The following is a 20261-nucleotide window of genomic DNA, read 5'->3' on the forward strand; positions in this document are numbered from 1 at the left end:
CCAGCCCTCAGGAACAAACAAAAAATGGTGCTGCCTCGAGTAAAATAACAAGATATTTTAATAAGTATTTGGCCTGCTACCTAAAGACATACTTTATAAAGTCTAATCAGGTCTGCCAGTGCTACCAGACAGAGATTCATGCTTCAGGATCTCTGGTGGCCAAAGCATTAACCTGCACCTCCCATGCCAGCTCCACGTGCACTGCAGTTCAGCCCAACAGTGACAGCCACCAGCAGTTTGAGCTGCCTCTGCCTGTCATAACATCACAATCACATCTCTGCGGCTCGGGCTCCATATCCCCTTGATTGAAGGGGCCGGCTGATCTGAATCAGGTGCCTCCAGAGTCTGGTCAGGCAGGCAGACGAGGAGGTAGATGGCAGCGCCCAACCTCATCCTCACGTCGTGCAAATCTCTGCCTGCAACCCTTCCTCCACCGTGCTAAATAAAAAAGGGCCAGCTGCTTTGATGCGCAGGGGAAGGGGGCAGCCTGCTGTGCCACCCCCAGCAAGTGGTACTCCTATTTCACGGGACAGTCCAGTCATCCCACGGTTGTCACATTCATCTTGATTTGTGGAAAGTTGGGAAGTATTTTTGCACTTGCTATGGTGAGTGGCTCATGCATGAAGCGGAGGCAGTTGCATCAAGTGCTTGTTTTAGAACGAGAGAGCATTTGAGGGCAGTCTAGTACTTCAGAAGTCGTGTCATGTCAGACTTTGCAAAGGTTGGGACTCCATGTAATTGTACAGAGAACACAAAACCCCACCCCTACACCACCATAATTAGAAATAAACAAAGCACAAACATAGACAATGGAATGGAATCATTAATATTCTATCATCATAGTTAAATCAATATTACCTACACAAAATATACAGTATATATATACATATACAGTATATCAAGCTTATTGCAGCGTTGGGTCTTAATTGAGAAATTTGCTCCACAGAGCTGTGTCCAAGTGAGAAAACACAGAACAAATAAACAGCGCAAATTATTACCCCTTTCAGGCAGAGAAAAGAACCCGGTAATTTGCCATGTCAACCCGGGTCCTTTTCTGTGTAAAAGGGTCAACCCGGGTCCAAATTCCCAGGACTGCAACAAGGGGCAAAGTCCCAGGAATTGCCACCCAGATTGACCTTTTCAAACAGGAGGAGGAACCGGGTTGAGCCGGCAAATTAATAGGTCCAAATGCTTGACCCGGCAATTTCAAATTCTGTCTGAAAGGGGGTACTGGCCTGGCACTAGGAACCGACCCATGCTCCAAAAGCCGGGTTGAAGTGGAAAGAGATATTAGAAAAATATTTGGATAGCAATAATGGAGGATGCAGTGTTTAAACGGTTAATTAGTAAAGGCCCCTGGTAATGTCCTTGTCTTCAGCTTGAGAACAGACATAAGCAAACACACCACAGAAGAACAGCAGTGGGTGGTTTATGAATCGCGCTCCCGTAATCTTATCATTATTATTACTACACGATATTTCAAGGTTTACTCCACTGTTCAGTAATGAAAGATTGATGGCAGTAAGTGAAATCCTCCCGACAACATAGATTTGGATTTACACAGACAACTGAAACAGAACTGGCCTATACCACTGGTGCACTGCAGACACAGCCCATTTTATATATAGATTGGTTTGTCCTTTAGGTAAATATACTGAGAGAAAAGTAAAATCGAGATGTACAAATTACCCCCAATTCCTGAAAGAAAGATGAATTAGTAAATGTTCTTTGAGGTAACATGATAACATTATCCGTAAGAGCGACCCCCACGCCCCGAATTCTGAAACTCTCCCGGGACAGAATGCATCATCCCACCGATGATCGTATGCAGACTGGCGTTTAGTAACGCTGTATGCATGATCATTTCAGCAAAGCACAACTCCTACGATAAGAGCTGTCCTTGTCAGCGTTGAGAAATCCAGGTTTATGACTCTGGACTCCCTCTGTGTATGTGCGCCCGTCGGCGAGTAACACCACAGTGCGACCGGAGCCACAACACCAACGCCGCACATGCGCACAACAGAAAATACTGGTCAACTGGTCATTTGCGATCATATCGGAACAACGTCCACCTCTGAATTACCCCATAGACATTCATTTATTAATCGGGCGATGTTCTGCGTTTTGTCTGCGGTTTTATACGCGCCGCATGTTACCTTTAAAAATATTGCAGCTTAAAATCCTGAATAAAAATCACCAAAGAAAAAACATGAAAATTGCTAAATCAGCCCCAAAGTGGAAGAACAGGAGGCCAGAAATCTGTCAAAAGGCAACAGAGGGGACAAGGGGTATAATCATCCTCTCATCAGTGACACTTTCATTAGATGAAGTATAACTATTTTATAAGGGCTGTCATGTACCCATGTAGCACATCCAAGTCTGTTAGAATGATCTGTTGAGATTGAGGTTTCCTACACTTACAGCCTAAAGAGATACTCAGTCTACATGGAAAAAAAAAATATTGATGGCGTCTCCATAGTTTTACATAGCCGACTTATAGTGCAGGAGGTGGATCACTAACTTCATGTTAATCACAGTAGATTTATTTTGTGATCTAAAGCAGGTGGGTGCTACACATGTTACAAATTAATTTGAATAACATGTAGTCACATTTTGTTATAGATCTTGCATGTGTGCATTGCATATTACAAAGGAAAGACTATATCAATCGGGAGATGAGATGGGTTTTATTTTTAATTCTCTGTACATGTGGCCTAAGACATGTAGGCTGCAGAAATAGGTCACTTAATGACGGTTCTCACGACATTGGGAGGATTGGGATTCGGGACTGGGCCCCCAAGACTATTAGTGAAGATTGGCACATAGTCGAGGCTGAATGATGAGTATTTCATGACATAAGCACAGACCGGTCACAGCTGGGATAAATAGCAGATGAGTGCAGGTGGCCTGGAGGAATAAGGAGATACTGTAGCAGGAGCAGTGAGTAAATGCCAGGTGGTGTTAGCTGTAAGATGCACAGGAATGGAATAGTACAAACAGCTGATAGTCACAGAGGATGCAACTGTGGAGACTAATACTTAGTGAGCTGGATTCACAATGGAGCCTTGAAGATCACAGTGAGCTGGATTCACAATGGAGCCTTGAAGATCACAGTGAGCTGGATTCACAATGGAGCCTTGAAGATCACAGTGAGCTGGATTCACAATGGAGACTTGGAGATCACAGTGAGATTAAAACTGGAAACTTGAAAATCACAGTGAGCTGGAGTAATGCTGGAGATTTGTGAATCACAGTGAGCTGGAGTAACAGTGGAGACTTGAAAACACAGTCAGCTGGAGTAATGCTGGAGACAGAAATCAAATTGAGGTGGAGTGACACTGGAGATTTTGAAATCAGAGTGAGGAGGAGTGACACTGGAGATTTTGAAATCAGAGTGACACTGGAGATTTTGAAATCAGAGTGACACTGAATACTTGGAAATTACATTGAGCTGGAATATTACTGGAGACTTATGCTGGGCATACACTATACAATTATCTGTCAGATATCTGTCCAATCTGGCTGGATGGAATGAAAACCTGGTAATGTATGGGAGCAAATGACATTGGTTAAATATGTTTGATTTAACGAATTTGTCTGAACAAACATTTTTGTCTATTTTCCAGTGTTCATGAGCAAATGTTCAACTATCATTTGATTTCATGCACTACCAGATTTTCATTCCAACTAGCCAGATTGGACAGATAATCGTATAGTGTATGCCCAGCATTAGAAATAACAGTGATTCTTAGACATCAATGGCCTGGCTTCAACACTCAGCAGGTTACTTCTCAATTAGAATTCTTATCAGAACCAAGCAGGGTTCAGTCTCAGAGTAGAGATGACATAACAACTCTCTCAGGTGTTATCAATTACCTCCAGCACTGATAACTCATGCTGGGAATTTCTCATCAGCCAGCGACTATATAAACCTGCTCAGTGCATTTCTGCAGGGCCTGAGTATCAGTTGTGTTTTCATAGATGCTCCTGCTTCAGAACTATACTTTCCAGTATAGTTTGCTTCCAGTGTTGTTTCAGGTCTCCTCAACAGCAGCACATCCATACCCGCATTTCCAATGGCAGTGTTTGCAGAGTTGTCATACCAATTATGTACTCTGCTGCTTTCATGGTTGGAACCAACTACATTGGGCTGCGAACTGAGGGCCTGATTCAGACCCGCTCGCGAGCGCACAGTTCTCGCAAGCGAGTCGATGGTCCTCCACTCGCGTGCACATGCGCGAGACCTGGCCAGCGACGGGTGCTCCGTTGCTAAGGGTCTCGCACCAAAGCGGGGCAGCTGTCGATGGTGATTGACAGCTTGCCCCGTTTTGGGGGCGAGCAGCGGGGGGTGGCTAGGCAAATGGAGGCATTCCTGCAGGGCGGCCCTAGTGACATCACTCGTGATGTCAGTAGGTGGACTTCCTGCTCTATTAGAGCAGGAAGTCCACTGGGGCTTGCGGCCATGAGACCCTACCACAAGGGTCTCGTCGCAAGCCCGATGGTCGCAATGGTCTTGACATCGCAACCATCACCTGGCCGCTCGCATAAGCTGGAGGCCGTCTTTAAAAAAACAAAAAGGAGTCCTCACTGAGTAAAGTCCATATCCTCTTGCAGGGGATCCCTTGTGAAGTCTGGTGGGGGTCTTAGACTCCACGCCAGTGTATTTGGTTGTGAAAATTTCACCTGTTTGCATTTAAGATCTAAGTGCATGTGTGTATTCTGATACAGTCGCTGTCTGGTTTTGAGCTCCAGTGTTATTACATCTACTTCATGTATCTAATTGCACGCTATGTGCTGTTCCCAAAGTGCCCACACTTTGTGCATCTTATTGCATGCTACGCACTGTTTCCACAGTGGCAACAGATCCATGCCTCTCATTGCACACTACTCACTGTTCCCACAGCGCCAACACATCCATGCCTATCATTGCACGCCGCGCACTGTTCTTATAGTGCCAACACCTCCATGTATCTCATTGCATGCCATGCACCAACACCTCTGTGTACCTTATTACATGATATGCGTTGTAGAAATAGTGCCAACACATCCGTGCCTCTCATCGCACACTACGCGCTGTACAAACAGTGCCAATTCATCTGGGTGCCTTGTTGCACGCTACCAAACACACACTGTCTACTCAGCTGTACCTACCCCTTTGTGCTTCCTGTGTCAACCACCACAGGGTATCCTGCGGCTACCACCATGTGTAATATCGCATACTATTTCCGGTGAGTTCCCCCGTAGAAATAAAAATCTAAAGCGTCACAGCCTGTAAATCTATTGTGCTGTGTACTTACATAATTTATTAAGAAGATAGGCTAAAATGTTTTAATTTACATTTATTTAAAAAAACTGTTTTATCCATTCACTGCTGGTAGTTATGTAAAAATGCAATTTATAGCAGTCTCTGACTATCCCTTATTCAGATGAAAATTCACATACTGTATACAGTGGATGCAGTAGATGAACCTGCACTTATTGGTGCTGGGTGATGTCTGCAGGCCAGTGATTTATAGATTTCGCAGTAGAGGATAAACATGAAGAGCAGCGTAATACATACAGCTCTTATGTGTACATCTGACACTACTGAGGACCAGACCTGTATAAACAAAGCGCTCGCTGACTTAGTGTCACTAAAGGAAACGTCTGTCAGTTACAATTTTCTAGACATTATTTAAAACTTGTTGGCACAGTAGCATTCCCCATACGTTACAGAGATTAATGCTATAGTGGGCTCCACAGATCACTGAAGACAAGAGAGGGCCTGGCAGAACAATGCATTGTGGGAACACAGCGATGAAGCCTAGATGATGTAGAAAATTAGATTTTTATTTTTTATTTAAAACAAATTTGTCACATAAAACAACATCATATAACTAGAATAAATAATTTAATCCTAAAATGGGAAAATAGTTGTTTAGTAAAAAAAAAATTGCAAGATTTAATATATGGAAACATATTGGCCCTGATTTAGAGCCGGACGCTCTGACCAGAGCGCACGCTCTGAATCAGGGCCCACCTCCATAATTATGGAGCGTCCTCCTGGACGCTCGTATAGCTGTGGGTCACCACCCACAGCATATACGAGCATGCAGGATGATGGTCGTGATGGTCTTGACCATCGCGACCATCGCCACTGCGAGCCGAAGCCTGCGGTTGAGTTTCTCAACCGCAAGGCCCGGAGTGATTTTGGCTCTATCAGAACGCCCCCGTCTGGGAGGCACCATCGACAGCAATCAACATCGACAGCACGCCCCCTTTGATCAGACACAACGAGCGAAGGAAAGTCCTTCGCTCGTCGCGTCTCGCGCATGCGCACGACGGAGCTCCCTCCGTCATGCGCAGTGCACACCATCGACCCACTTGCGAGCGGACAGCCGCTCGCGAGTGGGTCTGAATCAGGCCCATAGTATTGAGTTTGAGGTTAATGAAAAATTTAAATACTAATAGACTCCAAAAATGTAATTTAATCCAGTTTTGTATTTTTTACATTATATATATATATATATATATATATATATATATATATATATGTAAATGATTCCTTTGCTTCAATTTAAAATAAATAAAAAAAAAAAAAAGGAAAATAATTGTTATCTAGGTTGCCCTCAAAAGTTTGCCCTGTCAGAGCTGGATTAAGACTTTCGGGGGTCTGGGAAAATTAACACAACAGGGCCCCCTAGGGCAGGCCTTGTGGTACATGTTACTCCATCAGCATGTGTTCTCATTCCAGTCCTACCCTCGCATAACTGCACCACCCGGCCCCTCTTACACTCTGCACAGCCAATATCACTGTCATTGTCAACACAAAGAGCTGCCGCCACACCTTGTATCTCAGTGAGCCAACTTAACTTGTTATCCAGGCATCTCGTCCCTGGGGGACCAGCTACATAAAGTGGCTTTCATCATGCCAGCTTATGCCAGTATGCAAACAGACTAGTCATAGCTCATGCATCTCTCTTTCTCTCTCTATACTGTGTGTATATATATATTTATATTGAGTAGTGAAGTGTATGGAATATAGAGCGCCTAATAGCAGGCTTGCCTACCCTCCCGATTTGGCCAGGAGCCTGCTGAATATCGGATGCCGCTCCCGGCCACCCGAAAAGGAAGACAAGCCTCCCGGCTGCCGCCTGCCCCCGACTACTAATAGAAAGCCCCACAGCGTGGGGGGGAGGGGGGTTGTTGGTGACGCGGTTCGCGTCTTCGTGACACAGCCCCCTGCTTCATAATGCCGTTATTTTCAGCATTGTGAAGAGGGGCGAGGCTATGATGACGCGATTGCGCGCCCCTGCCCCCCAAATGCGGCAGCATTACATGGCCACGCCCCCCCACTGAGCACATACTCTGGAAGGAGGGAGCTGAATGTCGGCACGTATGCCTAATAGTGTATATTTATCACAAATAAAACCCAGAGAAAAGTGAATCAATAAATATAAAATTATATTAGTTTTTCTTTTTCCAGGGTGGTTTCTAAACAAACTGAGAAAGAAAAAAAAAACAAATAAATAAACATATATATATATATAACGCAGGGCCTCATTCAGTAATGAAAGCAATGGCAATCACGGACGCAGATCAAGCGATTGTGTGCCATGCGAATAAGTCGCACTGCGTGTGTGTGCGGTGGGCGCATTACGATTACGGATGCACAGGGGATCCACTCGCAAAGTGAGTGGCAGGTAGTCAGCGTTTGGGGGTGGTCAGAAAAATGCAGGCGTGTAATGGTTACATGGGCGTTCATGAATTACCCCTTGCAATTTCCTATGCTGCTCTGAATGTCAGGAGAGCTGCCGAGGCTGCGGCAGGTCAGACCTGCCGCAAGGGAAAAATGGCCGCTCGTTGTGTGTCGATGTTACAGATATATACGCAGGTAAGTGTTGTCGTGCGCATGTAAGACGGCAGCAGCGGCTCAGGTGATCTTTGTAACTTTTAGCATATTTTCACAGCTGCGTTGCGTACGAAATCGCAGCTATGATCGCATTAGCGCCCGTCTCTGAATCAGGCCCATGGTGGGTACTATTTCAACACATAGGCCTGTATTCAATTTGAAGCGTTAAGTCCGGATCCGCGTAAAGTTACCGCGGATGATGTCATTATCGCCTGTTTTTGTTTTACCCCGTATTCAATTTGAAAGACTTTCCGCCTAGGCGTTAAGTCAATGCAATGTAATAGGCGTAAAGTATCGCCTTTAAATGGCAGGCGGAAAAAAGTGCAGATTTGGGGTTTTGGAGTGCAATGTTTTCGGGAACCCTCGTGCAGCCTTCAGACAGTCCCCCAAATGAAATCTGTGTCAAAATAATTTTACAACAAACTTGAGGACACCCCAAAAATTGACTTTGCAAAAGGGAGCGTAAAAAAAATGTTGGGGTACAAACTTAAAAACTAGCGAACTTGACTCTGGGGGGGTCCCCAAGTGTTTCTTTGATTGCAGGTGTTTGCAGCAGGTGGATTTTTCACAATTTTTTCAACTTCACTTTCTCAACTTTAAACATACTGATCCCCATTTTCAAGTACCCCAAATTTTCTGGGATAACTTATTTTCTGGAAAAAATACTCCTAAATACTATTCTGCATCACGTATAGAAAAAACGCTATTTAGCAGCTATTGAGCCCATTTAAAAACACCAAATACCTTCAGCAAGCCAAATCGAGGGGTACCATAGTGAACCCCCATGTCAGAGCATCATTTGGGAGTTTCAGACTAATTTCCCCAAAACTGACAGTACTTTCCGCTTGTTAAAGTATCGCCGGGACCCGTTTACGCGTACTTTCAAATTGAATACGGGGTTTAGCATGCACGCGCGCGATACTTTAACGGCTACAAAACACGCGAAGTCGGCGTTAAGTCCGGGCCGCGTTAACTTAACGCGACTCGGCTCAAATTGAATACGGCTCATAGTAAGTTAAAGTGAAATAAATATATTAGTGTAAATAGTATATCATGGGATGGTTGTGGTATCCGGTGGAGGCGCATACGCAGAAACATTCTCCCTGTATTTTTTACGAAACATACAGGGCTCTATTTACTACAATCCGCATATTGAATGCGGATTGTAGTGTGATATTACCGAGTGAATTCGCATTGCGAATCCAGGCAATATCACAGGGATTTACTATAAATCCCTTGCAGGGACAGAGCTTGCGATAAAGCTCTGTCCCTGCGGATCCCATCCGCACTCTAGTCGCGGTATTTTCGGGAAAAATACCGCGACTAAGAGCCCGCGCATGCGCCGACCGACCACCGCTACTACCCCCCACCGACGTTAAGCCCCGCCCCCGGCGCTAAGCCCCGCCCCCGCGATCGCGGACCCCCGTGACCCCCCCTCCCTTTATTACACTTACCTGCATCCTCCTGGCCTCCGGTGATCTTCTCCGGGCTTCCCGATCAGGTGATCTCCCATACTGCACTGGGACCCGATCACCTGATGACCGGGCCCCAGTGCACTGTGGGAGACCAGCTGACCGGAGAGGATCCATCACCGGAGGCCCGATCACCGGTCCCTGGATTCAGGTAAGGAAAAAAAAAAATGTTTCATTTTTTTTTCTTTTTTTTACAGTAATCAGCTTGCGGTCTACTTAGACCACACAGCTGATTACTGGTACCGGCTCCCGCCTCTGCTCTCTCCGTTAGAGCAGAGTGGGAGCCCGGTAACCCGGGGAGACCCTGGATAACGCCACCTCCAGGTGGCGTTATTATCACAGGGCTTCCCCCGGTATTTTTTTACAATTTATATTTAGTAACTTGCACACAGATCACATTTCCCATTACAATTATGGGAAATGCGATCTGCTTTACTAAAAATAAGTGATACTGGGGGTTGGAGTTGAATTTTACTAATTCTACTCCAATTGCCCTATAGTAACTACAGGTGAAACTAAAATAATGTGAAAAGGGTGTGAAAACACCCCTTTTCACTTTATTTTAGTAAAAATAATGTTAATAAATAGAGCCCACAGAGAGAAGTGTGCGGACGGGATTCCCAGGGACAGAGCTTTATCTCACGTTCTATCCCTGCATGTGGATGTTAGTACATCCATGTGATATTTCATAAATTCGCAATGCCAATTTACTCTAAAATATCACACTATAACCGCATTTTAAATGCTGAGTGTAGTAAATAGGGGCCTAAATAAATGAGCAGCCAGAACGGCAAACGTACAGACAGGCTTGTAGATTCAGTAGCATCAATAAACTATAAATGTATACAGGACCAGCACGTTCAGCTTATGAATGACAGTGCTAAATGCCTCTTCAACCAACTTGATCTTGTCAAGAACTTGAGTAAAGCTTTGGGCCAGAAAACAAAACCTCTGCTGACATACTGTATAGGAGTCCTTAGCTATTATGCTGGGGCGAACAATGGCCATGAGAATAAAAGGCAGAAAATTACAGCTATTGGGCAATTAGGATCTTGTCAAACTGACAGTTAAACAAAGCAGTATTGATATAAAAAGTAGGGACAAAAACATGAACAAATGGGAAGATTGTGTTTTTTATGTGCTTACATTATATGCAACTAACCGTGTGCAAAACTACACAGCCCAAGGGCAATTGTCCTAGGCCAACTATTACATTACCTATTGTTAGGAGCTGTAGCTCCAAACAGTGGTGGTTCGTATACGGGAAGCTTCCATTATTCCTCTTTTTGTCCTGGCTGCCTGTTACTGAGCAACTGGCATGCCAATGACGGGCACTAGTCATGGCATGACTGCAATCTGTATTACTCTGCTTGGGGAGCTTGCTCCATTAGAGCATTCTGATTGGTTAGCAGGAGTTTAAATGGCAGGGAGTGGATAACATCTCCTACTGCCCTGCTCCTGCATACTATACATTACTATTTGTGTATTTCTGTTGACTACTTCCTCTCCTGAACTTTTGGCTACATTATTAGATTTTCCTGTCTGCTATTAACACTAATCTTGATTTATCGGATTACGCTGTCTGCTACCTGTCCTGAACTCTGGCCACTTGCTGCTTGCCAAGACCTTTGGCTTGTATTATCAGCTTTCCCTTGTCTGCTGCCTGTCTTGACCAATAACCTGTTCTATGTTTAGTCTGATGCTATCAGCCCTGGTTCCAGTGCACTACTGCTTGCAGTCCATCTAATACCTTGCTAGTCTTCATATTCCTGGGCTGACACTCTAGTCTGAGATGGAAAACCCAGGGGACATTCAAGTATCTGTGAACATACAGTATCACAATCTACAGGAATGTCTGCTTGATATTAAGACCTCATTATGTTTTGTTCTAGGGATTCATCTACAGTTCAGCATTAGCCCTAACAATAATAAAGCATGGATTAAAAGGCTCTAAAAAGCTTCTACACTATGTAGACAAACGTGAATGGACACACCCCGGCGCAAGCGAAATGGTGTGCTCCTGCAGCAGACACGTGTTCGTGAAGATATAAAACAAGAAGTATAGAGATGTTCTTGATAACTCTGTGCTCCCTACATAGTGGCAGTTCTACGGAAACAACAAATGTTTTATCATCACGACAACAATGCCACCCTGTCATGTTTCCATGGTGATGCTGGACTGGTGTACAGAAAATTTGGTAACTTGGATGGACTGGCCAAATTTGACAGGTGCGTTCTAGGCCGACGACCTTCTTCATTGTCACAGTTGGGTCACTGTACCGCCTGCTGTTGTCCAGGAACTTGTGGGCAGTTTGCCAAGAAAGCCGCCTGCTGTAATCACTGCACATGGTGGACCTAAAAAGTGCTGACGTCAATAAAATCTTGCTACTCTATTTGCTGTCAGTGTCCAATAACTTTGTCTACATAGTGTATCTATACTCCCTGCTGTCCTAAGTAGACAAGAGACCACCGTTTGAAAGAGAGTGATTACAAAACCTGGTCCAAGATGTTGCTAAAATTTGTAATTCTTTAACTCTAATTAAATAATAAACTTGTCCCTTTGTCCAAGATTCAAAACGCTCAAGAGAGCTTACAGAGTTAAGATTTTTGGCCTAAGCAAAAAATGTAAGAAATGTAAAAATGTATTGGATTGATTTCCACCAGCGATGACCTTTAGGCTTCCTTTGTCTGCCGATTTTGTACTTTGATGTCTATTCTGTGTTTTGTTTTTTTTTGTACCTTGCTTTCTTCTTTCCATTTGTCAATACGGTTACTCTGTCCAGTAAACAGAAATAATTTGGTGCAGAAGTCCTAGGATCTACAGAGTACAGGAGAGTATATTTAGCTCTAACCAGGGTCGGTCGCCTAGGGCACCAAGGTGAAAGGGTCACCTGAAACGCTGAATGGGTGACATAATGTTATTGGAGAGAAAAAGCTCATATGATTTATATGGAGACAGCTATAGTGATAAAAAAAATAATGGAAGATATTCAGGTCATCCATCGCAATGACCAAATAGTTAGCGCTGCGTATGGCCTCAGGTGCACACCATTTCTGGACATCATATTATTTTATATGCCATCCTAACATTGGTTCTTATTCTGGTGCACGTTCATGTTATGGGCAGGCTTTATCTTCCTAGTCTACAGCACGTAGAATGTTTTACTTTCCAGAATTCAGATTGTATCCCACATGTGGAATGGATTCCGTTGTACAGCTGTTTAATATCTTAAGTAACTAATTGGATAAATGTGTCAATAGATGGAATGACCTTGATTGATGGACAGAATCGTCTAAAAAATAATAGAAGTAAGGGCCCTTCAAGGCTGGGTGTCACAAGAAAAAGTAAAACAAAGATAAAAGTACTGATAGGAGAAACATTGTACATTATTACAGATTTATGTTTTGTTTTCTTAAAGGGACACCGTCATAAAAAATATTTCTGTGTTATGTAATTCTGGTAGACAAGTTAATTTTTGTTGTCTGCTGTAGCTACTGAAATGCATACCAGATTTTGTCGCCTGTCCGTGAATGGGGAAAAAAAGGGTTTAAAATAGGCATTTATATCTTTATTTCTTTCTGAATTAAACTATGCTGCAGCAATACACTGTAGATGTGTTTGTTGGACATGTCTTCAAAGCGGCATTTCCGGGTAACTGTGAGAGTCTATATTGTTTACAATTTTAAAATGACCACTAACACGGTACGAGTGGGGGGACCAATAAGAAGCTGCGAGCACCTTGCATGTTCATCTGTATTGGACTGTAGCATAGCATCCACAAGCTGATTAACATGGCTCCATGGAACAAACATGGGGATCCTAAGTGATTGGAGCAGTGTGAAGGGGATTTTAGATTTTTTTTCTAACCTCACACCTAGGAATCCTGCACTAGGAGCACTGTCTTATCTTTCATCGTCATGGAAAGCATGAAGCAGGAAAACGGAGACAATTGTATAAGAAGAATAACTGGTTAGAACACAAGTTCAGCAGATGACGATAATTCAGGTATCTAGTCTCGTGTGAGATATTTTCCTCTATGTAACTGGCTCCACCTGAAATATATTTAGTGTATGCCATAGCGCAGCAAGTTTCTCCAAAGTTTTCATGTTAATGAGAAATTCAGTGACTGCCAAATGTGCTAGAACTACACTTCTTTCTTTATAACCTTGAAGTGTTAAATAAGCTGAATAAACCATTTACTGTAAACTTCTTGTACCAATTCATCCCTTGAAATTCCATACACTCATTTTAATTACCGCAATGTAAACATGGGAGTTAATTGATCTGAATGTAAAAGAGATGCGATCGCTTCAAACTATTTTCATTGAGCTGAACTGCGTTGCCATACTAAGAAAACATTTTGTAAAGGTTAAACAAAGTATTCGGTGGCAGGCCACTGCCTCTTGCTGCTTAGCGAATAAGAAATATGAACCAGTCAGAGAGAAGCAAGATGGTTTGGTTTCCAGTAACATAATGTGGTATGTAGAAGTTGTCCTGTCTTATTTTATCCCCAAGTGTGAGTCAAATATGAAGCAATGCCTGGGGGAAGTCCCGTTCTCCAACAGAATGGATTGTTCACATTTATCTTGCAATCTGCTCTCTCTGAGTTCTTAAAAATCACTCGCTTGGCAAGTTGAGAATTATCATGAGGAATGAAATAATTTCTTAACTATGAGATCATGCCGCATTCCTTGAAACTGACACTTGCAGGGATTGTCCGGGCTTGGGCACTGTTTTGACTTACAGGTAATCCCACTTCATTAATTCATTTAACATGGAAATTATTTTGGGGGAAAAATGGCATGTCAAGAAATCCACAAGTGTTTTATATGTAGGGTGGAATTCATAATACATACCGGATAGGCGATAATCTGCATTTCCTCCCAGAGACTCAACACCACACCGATATTATTTAATATTGCAGTCATTTCCTCCAAATATTAAATGTCATGTAAGTTGTCCAACAAAAAAAAATAATGTAAGCCATAAATGAAAATAAAATATGGATTGACTATAAAGATTTCTTTAGGGCCAGGCCTTTAGCTGTCTGCACTAAGTGTCTTCACATGAACACGGATAGGTAAAAATAAAATCTAAATCTAGGAATAGATCTCCTATGGTAAACTTACCTTCCCTTTACATAGCGGGGAGGTGACCACTGAATCACTATTCATGAACTAATCTAGTGAACTCATGAGATTGCAGTTTACCCAATTTACTAGGAACCAGTCAGATAGTGGAACAGGCAGAAACAGATAGTCAAGGAGCAAAGCCATAATCGGCACACAGTCAGATGGACAAGGTTCACTAGCTATTACCTAGCAAATTGGGCTACAGTAGGTCAGGCCCTCCATTGCAACATCCATGGAGATGGAGACCAGAAGTTTTTAAAAAGCCCTTACCGGTCCGCTCATTCTCAGTCTCGCTCTCCAGACACCATGCAAGTGACTAATCTTCTGCTGAATCTTATCTGCAATAAGTTTTAACTCAGAGGCATAATACTTAAGCCGGGCATATCAGCCTTATATGCAGATTGTCGGCAGATCGGGCCCATAATTGCATAGTGTATGGCAGAGCCGTAACTAGACTTTTTGGTGCCCTGTGCCAGAAAGAGCATTGGCGCCCCCTTCATTTTTCAAAGGGACATAATGCACCCAAAAAAAGGGCCATGGCTTCATGGGGAAGGGCCAGGGAAGAGATAGGGAAGGACAGGAGATGCTGGGGATGAAATAAGAGGAAGCTACAAGCAAGAATGATAATAAACAGAAATTTGACAGGCCCAAACAGCGTCCCCTGACCTGTGCGATGGCACCGGCCGCACTACCCTAGCTACGGCCATGGTGTACGGCCACAACCAATCAGAGATGATCAGACAGAAGAGCATGTGAAATCTTCCAACATGCCCGACTGATCCGATCATTGGTTGGCCGTATCTGACTGCCAGACATTTCCCCTGATCCTCCATGTGGGGGTACAATGACTGGAAAATATTTCCTCCCCAGGGGACGAAAGCAGATACTGTGGAAATATACAAGGACATGTCTCACAGTGTTTGCCCATGACATCTGCTGGGATTCAGGCTGTTAGATAAAATGTCTATCAGTCTCACAGAAATATTATCTGACAGTGTATGTCCAGCATTAGAAGGTCTTGTTAAAATAGCATACCCTAACTGGGAATACAGCATGTTTAACCATAGACTGGAGCAACCTGACACATACTAGCAGCACATTTTATTTCATGCTATGTATCACTGCAACCCATGAGCAGACTGTCCAAGAATGTCCAGGTAACTCCCTAAATAGCTGGTGATCTCCCAGACTCCCAAGAGACTCTGGCAATCTCCCTCATTGGTGGGCTGGGCCCGGGGGGCAGGGTGCCATCTGCCCTCCGGGCCAGTACAATTTTAATATTCCAGGGGCCAGGCTCCAGCAGGCAGGCAGCAGATGCTCCTGGTCCCTGCCCAGCTAGAGAAAGATGATTGGGCCACCGGCGCTGGGCCGATTCCATGTCATCCTATGCCGGGCCGGCTCACACTACCTACCCAGCCGCATGGCGCCACAGCTACCCCGATCAGAGCGGAGCTCACATCGGGCATCAAAGTCCTGGCTTCCCCATACTAAAATAGCTGCGGGAGGGCTGCCTGCGCATGCTCAGCCGCAGCAGCTCCTCCCATGGGCCTTTGCAGAGCTCGTGAGTCACAACTCACGGCTCCTCCCCCATCCATGTCCGGTGGAATCCAGCACCTCCAGGGTGTCCACGCGCAGCCAAAGTCTGAGGCAGAACAGGTAAGGGCAGTGGCACTTGAGTGTGTCACTGTCACACATTTATTTTATATTATGGCAATGGGCTGCATACTGTATGTATTATAAATACTGCTGGGGTCCTATGTGTTTACTAATTATATAAAATATCATGCATTTATGTTGCACTTGCACATGTATTTATTTAGGTGACATGTACATGTGAATGTCAGCTAAACAATTACTACACACGCAAGTGGCACTGCCAGCATATTTTATATTAGTAACAAACACATAGGACACTTCACTATTATATATTGCAGGGGTCCTCCTATACTATGTGTCATTATTTAGGCGACGGAATGATATATTGTGTAGGTGTCATGTTTTTGTTACTTATATATCATGCACATTGATATTTATGTAGGTTGTACTTGCACATGTGCAGGTCACCTAAATAATGACTATATTTGCCCCCTACATAAATTTCAATGTGCATGATACATAAGTTATCCCATCCCATAAATAGCTATCACATATAGGATAGGACCCCTGCAATATTTTCTGCTCTGCAGCGCCACATTACACAAACCACACCCCCAACATTATTGTAACGCCCATTTTAAAATTGCATTCGCTGGTAGAAAAACTGGGCCACTTGCCCTTGTTTGCCCCCTGGCTGAAAGTTGCCAGCCAGCCCCTGATCTCCCTGATGTTGGGGGGGCAGAACGAGCAATGGTGGATGATACCCAACGTGATGAGCAATTTGTGCTGTCCAATATTACCCTCCTCCCACTGCTGACAGAGGGCCTGATTCAGACCCGCTCGCGAGCGCTCGCAAGCGGGTCGATGGTGCCCAAGTGCGCATGCGCACGACGGACGCGGCTCCGTCGTGCGCATGCGCGAGACCCGAATAACGACGGCCAAGCCGTCGTTATGGGTCTCGCACCAAAGGGGGTGTGCTGTCGATGGTGATTGACAGCACGCCCCCTTTGGTGGGCGTGCCGGGGCGTGGCTGCCCAGACGGAGGCGTTCCCATGGGAACGCCTACCATCTGGGGCCGGCCCCACTGACATCGCTAGTGATGTCAGTGGGAGTGCTTTTGGCTCTGATAGAGCCAAAAGCACTCCTGGGCTTGCGGCAGCGAGACCCTACCGCAGGGTCTCGTCGCAAGCCCGACGGTCTTGACCATCGCGACCATCATTTTGGCCGCTCGGTATAGCTGTGGGTGGTCACCCACAGCTATGCGAGCGGCCAGGAGGCCGCTCCAAAAGGTAGGAGGGACGGCCCTGATTCAGAGCGAGCGCTCTGTCAGAGCGTCCGGCTCTGAATCAGGGCCAGAGCCTGAAGATAACTCCCCACAGTCATCACTCATCTGACCGCTATCGGTGCACAATGGTTTGCTGTAACTAATCACCCACGACCATACTGTTTTATACCTATCTTTAAAGAAGATACAAAATAGAGAAAAGTAGAAAAGAATCACCCTCATTAATATCTCACCAACAATGTTCTTGTCCTTTTGATTTAATTTTATTCTTCCAATCATTTTGTGTATTCCTTTCCCGAGTCTTATATTAGATACTCATACCAGTTTCTCTACTCCTTTATTTTGATTAATGTAAGTGTTCTTGTAGTTACTTCAATGTGTCTATAACCGTTCAGTTTGTCACATGATTCATACACCCATTTCCCCAGTCCTCATTTGGTCCATACACCCACTGCTGTGGAATCGGTATGAATTACCACTGGACCCCTGGCCGGCGGTTCAAATCCCGACAGCGCCTGCCCGACAGAGGAGGAAATTCCGATCGTCCCTAGGTAAGTATTCACTAACCTAATCTACCCCTAACCCTCCTTTAGGGTGCCTAACCCTAACCTTCCCCCCCTGTGCCTAACCCTAACCTTCCCTCCCCCTAGCCTAACCCTAACCTCCCGGGGGGGGGTGCCTAACCCTAAGTCCCCCTCGGGATCCCTAAACCTAACCCTCTCGTCCGCCGGCTTCCTGAACGTATACCACTGCTACAGTTCCTCACTTCATCTGTATAACCATTTCCAAGTCTCCATGTATATTATGTACCCTTTTCCCTGCCCTGATTCAACTGTAATGCCTAAGTTAAGTATATAAATATGTCACCCAAATGGTACATACATTTCACGGGCCCTTTGGAAGGCATACATTGTTTCCCCATTGTATCATTCTCCTTGAACATGCCACATCGTTTCCTAATCTTATGCTTTCCAGCCCATATTGGATTATCTTTCGCACCTCCCTGCTTCAGTCTGTGTAACTATTACCCTGACTTTATATCATACTTGCCTGCCTTTGAAAATCACTTTGAAGGAGAATACAGATGGCTGTAGAATGCAACCGTTGTGGGGGCGTGGTCTGCTCCACCACAAGGGCGTGTCTAGCTCCACCTATGGGCGTATATATACCTATAAGCTGACACCCTTGCTCCCCCCACTGACATTAATATATTTTTGCCCTGCCACATTGACATTAAAAGATTCCCCCCCACACACATTCACCTTAATAGATTCCCATACACATTAATAGATCCTCTCCACACACACACATTTACACTGGCTGAACAGGGAATGCTGGGAGCATCAGTCTCTCCCAGCAGTCTGTGTGCAGGGGAAGGCGTGCCCAGTAGACCTCTGGGCCAGTAGCAGCCACACTTCTGACTCCCTGCACCCATGGTGAGAATGCCACTGCGTCTTGACACAGTAAAGCTCAGGCCCAGCCCCCTTTGCCCCCGGACTCGCACATGCGCAGTCTGGATTTTTATACAGGGCTGTGGGAATGCGGGGGATTCAGCCTACTTTGCAGGGTGGCAGGAGCTCCCACCTTAATTCAGGAGACTCCCGCGAAATGTAGGCGGGTAGGCAACTCTGCTTTATATTAATTTCTAAACTCATTCCCCAGCTCTTACTGTATTATTCACTGTTTTCCTATTCTCAACATTTTCTATACGTATTCATTTGTTTAATCGATTGCATACCTATTTTCCCAGTTCTTAAAAGGTACATATTAACACCCACAAGACTTTAACAAACTTTATCTCCGTGTTTATTAATTGTTAATTGAACTTAGCTGCTTCCCTAGGTCTTTAATCTAATTGCACCCTCACTTATCCAGTCCTTCTAGGCTCACATGAGCAATTTGTCTACGAAACATTCATTGTCCTATTCACTTTCTGAAGTGCATCCTTTCCAGATTCACTTTCTTACATCATTTGGTCCAACTGATGACTATGGACAGCTCTGCCATCGATGGACGATGGGTTTCCACCATCAATAAGCCATCGATAGATTGACTATGTGTGTGCACAGACTACATCCAGCAGCCACTGATGTTTACCATCAGTGGCCTCCCACCGATGTTAAGTACAATAACCATCAGCATCATGATTGCTGGCCATTGGTGGTCGATGGCCAATACTTCTCACCTTTATCAGCAGTTTATTAATTAATGTTTTCATCCTTTTATCAATTTTGTGTCCAGAGCATCCACAATTCTCTTCTACATGTGGTGTACACTGTTGTGTAAAACTATATACGAGGGCTGATTGAAAAGTAATCAGACTGCCTCGGTTTTTCCATTGGACTGCCGTCGTCTTCTTTGTTTGGTCACAGCGAGTGGAAGATCCTCGTACATTTCGTCATGGTGGATGAGGAAGATGTGTGATTGCATCTTGTGTTAAACTTGGAAAAAGCGGATTTGTTTCAATACGCTGGACTGTTGTATGGATTCCGGAACATAATGACGTCACATGTCACAATTGATGTCAGGAAATCACGTATCCTCTCCGTCATTCGAACGGTGTTCTTGCACGAATCAACTTGTCATCGCATCTGCTCTTCTGTGAGATTTCTGGGTACCCATCTGGCACACACGGGATGTTTTTTCATTTTGTCATTTTGCAACATCTCCACAGCTTTGGCAATGTTGACATCTGTAACCGTGGTGGGTGGTCTCCAAGAAAGCGCTTCGTAGTCACTTGCGTATTACCCTCTTTGAAGTACTTCCATCACTGAAATACTGCAGCATGGCTAATTGTTTCTCCACCGTATGCTTGCCGTAACATTTCTTTCGCTTAATTTCTGCTTTTTCCAAGTTTAACACAAAATTCATTCACACATCTCTG

General features: G+C 44.5%; 1 protein-coding gene across 6 annotated transcripts in view; it reads right to left on the minus strand.

The window, feature by feature from the left end:
* The window catches only part of VPS13B (vacuolar protein sorting 13 homolog B), a 1086122-nt gene that overhangs the window by 84823 nt on the left and 981038 nt on the right, over nucleotides 1–20261 (minus strand). The gene's annotated exons all lie outside the window — the stretch shown is intronic.

The sequence above is a fragment of the Taudactylus pleione genome, unplaced genomic scaffold (genome assembly GCF_031769625.1).
Source record: "Taudactylus pleione unplaced genomic scaffold, aTauple2 ptg000314l, whole genome shotgun sequence".
NCBI lineage: Eukaryota > Metazoa > Chordata > Amphibia > Anura > Myobatrachidae > Taudactylus > Taudactylus pleione.